The 7,538-nt window shown below is 40.0% G+C and overlaps 1 long non-coding RNA gene across 1 annotated transcript; it reads right to left on the bottom strand.

Moving 5' to 3' along the window:
• Positions 1 to 508: 508 nt before the first annotated feature.
• LOC121714809 lies at positions 509 to 1,498 on the bottom strand. Its single transcript, XR_006033444.1, has 2 exons — positions 1,409 to 1,498; positions 509 to 726 (listed from the first exon to the last, which is right to left on the bottom strand). It is a non-coding gene; the product is annotated as an uncharacterized LOC121714809 (long non-coding RNA).
• Positions 1,499 to 7,538: the final 6,040 nt, after the last annotated feature.

The following is a 7,538-nucleotide window of genomic DNA, read 5'->3' as shown; positions in this document are numbered from 1 at the left end:
CTGTTGCTCTTGGGTGCTCCTTGTTGGTGCCCCCCACCCAATCCCAATCCTCCCCCACCTTTTTTATGCAGCCCTTGCCACTTAATCTACTAAACCCCTCTTCTGCCCCCCCCCCCCCCCCCATTAATGCACAAATAGGCTGACACCAGACATAATTTCACTGCATTTCTTACTTCCAGTAACTATATGCATGTGACAATAAACTTCCTTGTATCCTTGTATCTAGCATTTCCTTGTGCAAATGTATTACATTTTACAGTATATTTCTTCATCAATACACAGAGTAAGGCATATGTCCTCAATCTTTCAATAAACGTCATATTCATTTTGACATGATATAAAAAAAAAAGAAAATGCTTGTGACTTTTGCTGACCCTATTTTCTATCTGTTCCATTGAGATTTGTATGATATAGACCCCAGAAGCCTTTTTATTTTCATAATTTCTTGATGTCACACCAAATGATATGGTGTCACGCCATATGATAAATAACACCACAAAACAATCTGTTAATACAAAAATGTGTATTATATGTATTTCACAAGCAACAAAAGACAGTTTAAGACAGGTATATCATGTAAAGGTTCACTTTTAGAAATCACAACTATGCAAAACAGAATGCCACCAAATATTGTATAGCTCTTGGGTTCCCTGAGTTTTTCTCTTCTCAATGGTGGGCTTCAATCTGAATGTTTGTAGTTCCCCTTTGAGTTTATTCTCTTTATATCTGTTAAAAGACAAATTTAACAATTTATTCAGATAATTTAAAAAGTTTTCCTGCATTATAATCAGATTAAATTGTTGCAATTACTTATAGTGCTAAAGACAACATTAATATTACTGTTTAACACCAGAATTTATTTTCTCAGACTACTAAATATGTATCTTTTGTATCCAAGGCTGTAGAGTGAGTGAGTGAGTGTGTGTGGGGGTGATTTCTGTGTTTTATGTGTGTGTGATTCGCAATACATGCAATAGTTGCACATCTTAAATAATAAATGTTAAATCATGTTAAATATGTCAAAATATATATTACACTTAATTATGAGTTAAACATATGTATGAAAAAACATTATTTATGCAGGAAAATGCAGTTTCTATCATACAGTGTGACAAATAAATCATATGGTGTGACGAGAAAACCCGGTCACACGTGATATGGGGTCACACCATATGAGGTTTCATGTACTTAGCATGACATTAAGCAATGTGCTTTTATGCTAACATCCTAAAAACATGCTAACTGCAATATGACAATATAGTTTTAAAGGTAATATTGACTGAAAAGTAATTTTATTTGGGCATTTTTGCGTAAAATGCATCACACCAAAAGACAATGCAAAAGGGAACTGAAGCAGGAGTGCCGGATATACTTGATTTTTTTGAAAACATGAAGAGAGAACACTCACCTTGTAACTTTCAGTGTCCTTCTGAGGTGTTGTTCTTCCTCCTGAAAGAAGGAGGACCCCTACTCCCCAAAGGTCTCCAAACAATTGCCCGTATAAAAAAAGTAATATGGCGTCACACCATATGATATCCATTTCTGGGACAAAGTGTTTTAGTTAAGGGTGGCTTATTATGCCTGAACTTTTAGTCAAGCAGACTCACAAGTAGGTATCTGGGTTATCAATATATGATTGAATAAACAGAAAATGAATTCATTTTCTTGTTTTTATTCAAAATCAAAATTTGTGAAATGTGACTGGGACAGCTTTTTCTGGTTTGAAAAAATGGAAGATTAATCCCATGAATGCTCTGTATGTTCATATAAAACAGCATTTTCTGAACAATATCACCATAGTTTTTGATATTTTTTTTTTATAATTTACCTATCTTTGACACATTGGACCAAAAAATTGGACCAATTTTTGTGCACTTTCAGTCACCTACACTACGCCTAAATCACGCATGATCCGTCGTTTGACTCCTGAACAGGTTACGTAACTCAGAAGGTTAATTGCGTTAACCCAAACTAAAAGGAAAAACACTTTGCTTTGTTTTTATAAACAGAAATTATATTTTGTGTTGACATCACGCCGTTAAAAAAACGAGATATAGTCTATCCATCCAGAAGCGCGCATTAGCCGACGGTAAGTGGAGGCAGTGGTTCTCAAACTTTGCCATATCCTACACTGGTGTAAAAGGTGTGCATGGTATCATATTTTTTGTAAAAGTCTGCCAGGGATATGAGTCACTGCCTCTGAATGCACCTACCATATATACTCAGTTCACTCCTTACCAGAAAACTTGTAGCCTATTATTAAAGCTCTAATCAGACTTTTATCTCATTATTCTGGATTTGACAAATTGCAACATTATTGAGAACATACAGTGCATGATAAGTCTGAGCACATCATTTTAGTCATCATTTCAGGTTAGGCATTCTGGAAATGAGCACTCTACTCTATGAATGAACATGTAGCCAGAGCCAGGCCTTCTGGAGCATTAATATAGGCACAGGGCCAGCTCTGAATAAAGAGCTTTAGACCCTGTTGACATTTCTTTTTAAAATGGGTCTGCTTTGAATAGAGAGCTTTAAGGAGAGAAACAATGTTATGGATAGAAAAAAACTTGTTGGCCTCAGGTCACTTCATGTAAGTGAGACTATGATGATTAGCTTATGGTGGGAAAAAAACATCCTGTCATCATCTTTTAGATCGCACCATCTTGCCAATTTCAGGTCTTTTCTGTTTACCCATTCAACCTGTCTTTTCATGTACTGCTGAAGTGTCTCAGACTAACTGCAAACACACACCTGCATGTGGTGAAAAGACAATAAAACTCGCTGATACAATCTGCTGAATAAACAATCACACCAGTTTGTCTTGAAAATCAGTCACAGATAAGCATATTTAAAAAAAAAAACTCTTTGCTGTCACAGATAAAAAGTCACGAGAAAAACGTGTAATAGCCAGGCCTCCACAACCTTGTTTTGCTTATTTATAAATGTTTATTTTAGATAAATAATTCAGAGTTACGAGTGACTATGAAAGAAGAGCTCAAAGTGTACACGATACTCCTGTCCCAGACTATGAGACGCCACATGCCTGTACTGCTCAGGATGTCCGAATCGTCAGAGGAGATGGTTTTAGGTTCCAGCTCAGCTGAAGGTTACTAGCTGACTCTGGAGTGGCGAGGCCTCCATATTGGGCTCTATCAGCACCAGATCTGTGCAACACTCAGCCGCCCAGCTCATCTTCCACTTCCAGTTCAGGTTCAGATTGAATATACACAGATGAAATACTCTCTCTCTCTCTCTCTCTCTCTCTCTCACACACACACACACACACACACTGAGAAGACAAAAAGCTTCACGCAAACATTCTGGCAGGGTTATTATTTCATATAGCCAATATAAATGAGGACTCACCAGCATAATTGCTAGTACATAATGGTCCTCATAAGTAATAGGATTCTGTCCTCGGCAAGGATCAGGATGTTATAGACCTAACGCATGTCCATGGAGATGTTCACTTCCAAGACAGTGGAAGTGATTGCTTGGATAAGACGATGGACAAGCTGTTGCCATGTGTTTATGTAATGGCCTCTAGTGGAGTCCTTCGTCTCCCACCTGAGCCTCGACTGTGTGTGGCCATGTGAGAAGGGAAGAGGAATACTCCCCAGCCCAGCACAGCATCTGCGTGTTGTTTTAGCCAAGCACTTTCATGTGTTTTTGTGGCAGACATTAGAAAGGGAACTGAACCGAGTCCTGGTAATTAGCTTGGGCTAACTAGCAGACACCACATGCCCTGGCTTTTACACACAGAGGGAAAGACAGCGGTGATAGCAATGGAATGGTGAAGAAAGAGATTGACAGAGAGTGTGTGTGTTGTCGGATGGATGATGCATACCAGTACTGTATCTCACTTTGTGTGCTATACAGTATACTGGTGTTTCCCCCATGCAGTCCTAGCAACTCTGTGTTGTTTTAGCCAAGTGCTTTGAAGTGTACAGTGGACAGAGTGACTGGGTGAAGTTAAGTGAATCAGTGTTAATTTGCTGAACGTGCTAGCCATAGTTGGTATATTCCCACAGCAACGTACCGCACTGTCCTTTGTGTGTGTGTGTGTGTGTGTGTGTGTGTGTGTGTGTGTGTGTGTGTGTGTGTGTGTACTGCTGAGAAATCAAAGTCATGACCTTGCTGTTAGTGCCCTACCAGCTTTGCACTGGGAACATAGATAGATAGATAGATAGATAGATAGATAGATAGATACTTTATTGATCCCCAGGGGAAATTCAAGGTCTCAGCAGCATACAGACAACACAAACACATTCTTTAACAGCAGAAAGAGTAATTAAAGTATATAATATAAAAACACAACTAAGCAATAAGACAGTAGAACAGTAGAAGATAAAGAATAAAGAATATGCTAAATATACTAAAATACAAATTATACTAACTAACACTTAAATACAATATATAAAAAATATACTAAAATACAAATTACAAAAATACACTAAATCAATTCTAAAAACAGTATCCACATAGTGGTGATTAATCATTGAACATTGAAACATCCAAGCAAAAAATGGACTGGCAAATTCTCTCTCTCTCACACACTCTCTCTCACACACACACACACACACACACACACACACACACACACACACACACACACACACACTCACTCATACACACAATGAGGGAGAGTGACAGAGAAATAAATCTAGAGAGAGGTGTAATGGGTGGATGTTCCTGATCTGCCCATCTTCAGGTTCTCCATTAAAATCCTACAGATGGCATCTCATTCCCGCCCTCTGGTCCTCAGCGGTAAGACCCCCACTGCAGTGGCTGCTAATGCACCACCGCTATTCCATGAAGCCTCTTCCCTGGGATGACCTCCAGGGTAATGAAGACAGCTCTAGGAGGTCCAGATGGTAGGACTGTTTTTTGCTCTCACTCTTTCTCAGCCTGTCTCTCTCTCTCTCTCTCTCAGCCTGTCTGTCTCTCTCTCTCTCTCTCAGCCTCTCTCTCTCTCTCTCTCTCTCTCTCTCTCTCGGTCTATTGACTCCTCTCCCTCTCCCACTGTATCTCTCCTCTCCCTCTCTCAGTCGATCGCTTTGTCCCCCCGGAACACATTCTCACACACTGGGTCTCCCTCATTGTCATTCTTTGTAACACACACATACACACACTATTACTGTTACTACTGTGTCCCTCTTCCTCTCTCTCTCTCTTTACCTCTGTCTTTCTCTCTCTCTCTTTCTCTCTCTCTCTCTCTCTCTCTCTCTCTCTCTCTCTCTCTCTCTCTCTCTCTCTCTCTCTCTCTCTCTCTCTCTCTCTCTCTCTCTGTCTCACTGCCATCAGTATACCCAGACTCCCTAACCTCATACGAGAGAGCAGGGCTCAGCTTCAGCCAAAAACTAAATAGTTTCATCTGTGCTTACACACCTTGGGGGATCCCAGAGCTTTCCTCTCTCTGCACCTGCTGCCAAACACTGAAGTAAGAGAGGAACCACAAGGTTTGCCGGTAGGGTGTTCAGAGGGTAAAAAACACCTAACTCACTCTTTATCGAATCTATTTTCACAAAAAACCTCACGAAACGTAAGCCAGCTCCAACTTCTACAGCAAAACACACGAGGTCGCTAATCAGAGCGATTGTGCGGAAAGGAACGCAATCACAAGTGGTGTGGTGATTGCGATAGCAGTTGCTGCAGATGACCTAAATCAAATGACCTACAACTCAGGTTCATATGCACCTGGCCGGTTGAAGTCCCTTCCCAACTTTATATAGGTTGCATGTGTGGAGCTGAGTGGTTAAATCTGACAGGACTGTGTCATCAGTGGGAGGTCTCACTCTCTTTAGATACACTGTAAAATCTAACACTTGTGTAAACTTGCATTAACCTTGTTTACTTTACTTTCAGCAACAAATGTGTGCATCTTAATGATTAGAGTAAAGTAACAGTTACTTCCATGTTGAAAAAAGCATGTTACTTCATAATAAGACTGAGGTCAACTTGTCTGAGACAAGTAACCTCAACAGTGACAAATTTCTACCATTAGGAGGCGCCCTTGTGCGTATTTCTGCAGGGAAGAAGAAGAAGAAGAAGTGGGAGCATGCAAGGAAGACGTTAACGTTACTGTGCTGGAGTGATTTGAATTTTCGCCCTCTCAGTTTGCTCTTCCGAAGAATCGTTGTTGAAAGCATTCAGAAGATAAAAAATAAACATCAGACCTTTTCCTTTCGGAAGACTTTGTGGTAAGCTGTAAGGATATATATGTTGGTGAACTGTTTTTATTTTGCCCAGGCATGTTTTGGGTTCGAAGGAGCTAACGTTAGATCGATGGCCCCCCTTCCCCCCACCACACCACAGATGTTTTGCATTAACAGTTGGATAAATTAATGTGTAACTTTAACTACTAGTAAATTAATGTCCAATTCAAAGTTGGCAGCTAATTTAGAATTTTAAAGCAGGAGGTAGTGAATACAGAATCAAGTTAGGTTAGCTAGTTAAGGTTAGCTGCGAATTTAGAAGATGGTAGTGTAAGCATGCAGTGGAAATGTACGCATTGCATTTTTTCGGCAGACAAAAGAGGTCAGTTATTTAAGCATTATCGTCTAAGACATGGCGGGTTTATTCGGCAACAACCAATACCTTGTCTTCATATGGATTGTTTATGCATTTTTCAGTCATATGGGGAGCCCTGCACTGAAGCAGATTTTTTCACATGTGTGTGTAGTCATTTGAAATTAACATTCCATGCCCATATGGAGGCTGTGATTTCCATACTAGTGTGTATTCAACATTTAAAGGAGAAGTTCGGTATGATATTGACCTAAAGTGTGTTGAAACATGATACCTTGAACTTTTGTCTCATAGCTCATCTCGGCTTGTCCCCTGCACTCCGAAATCTGGCGCTATTAGCCGATGCTACCAACAGGTTTCCGATGGGGGTGCCTCGGGCATCGGCCTAGCCATGCAAATAAATCACTGGTTTACACCATTTACGGTAAGTGGTACGTTTCCATGGATGTAATTCAATGCTGAAAATTGCTTGTATGTTTTTAAATCTTTTGTATCATTTCATGCTGATGACATCCTCAAGAGATCAACACAAAGCTTGGATTACTTGCAGCAGCATTACCGTTCATTTATTTTATATTTCAGCAAGGTACAGTTTGGACGCTAATAACTAATCAGTCATATATTTAACTGTTGCCTTTGTGTTTCTATTTGTTTTACAGGTTACTGATGGTGAGGACGTGTGGGCACAAGTCTCCTTTGGGCTGCTGACGGTCATTGATGATGACACACCGGTTGATCTAACTCTTATCCACCTGGAGCCAGTGTCTACAGCCATCATCATTGAGGGGAGGCTGGTAATGGATGGTCTCAAAAGTTTGCCTGAAGCACGCTGCATCTTGTTTGGGTTATCATATGCCTTACACCTTGATTACCCCAAGTCAATGAAAAATACATTGAATTTCATTCAAAAGGTGATGCTTGGTTTGGGTCAGAACAAGCTACCACCAAAATGGCAAAGTCTTTAAAATATTCTGCTGAGATCTTTTCTATTTTTTGAGCTTATATGG

Source organism: Alosa sapidissima, chromosome 1 (genome assembly GCF_018492685.1).
Source record: "Alosa sapidissima isolate fAloSap1 chromosome 1, fAloSap1.pri, whole genome shotgun sequence".
Lineage (NCBI taxonomy): Eukaryota > Metazoa > Chordata > Actinopteri > Clupeiformes > Clupeidae > Alosa > Alosa sapidissima.
The sequence above is the reverse complement of the archived record's forward strand: the minus strand, read 5'-3'. Positions and strand labels throughout refer to the sequence as shown.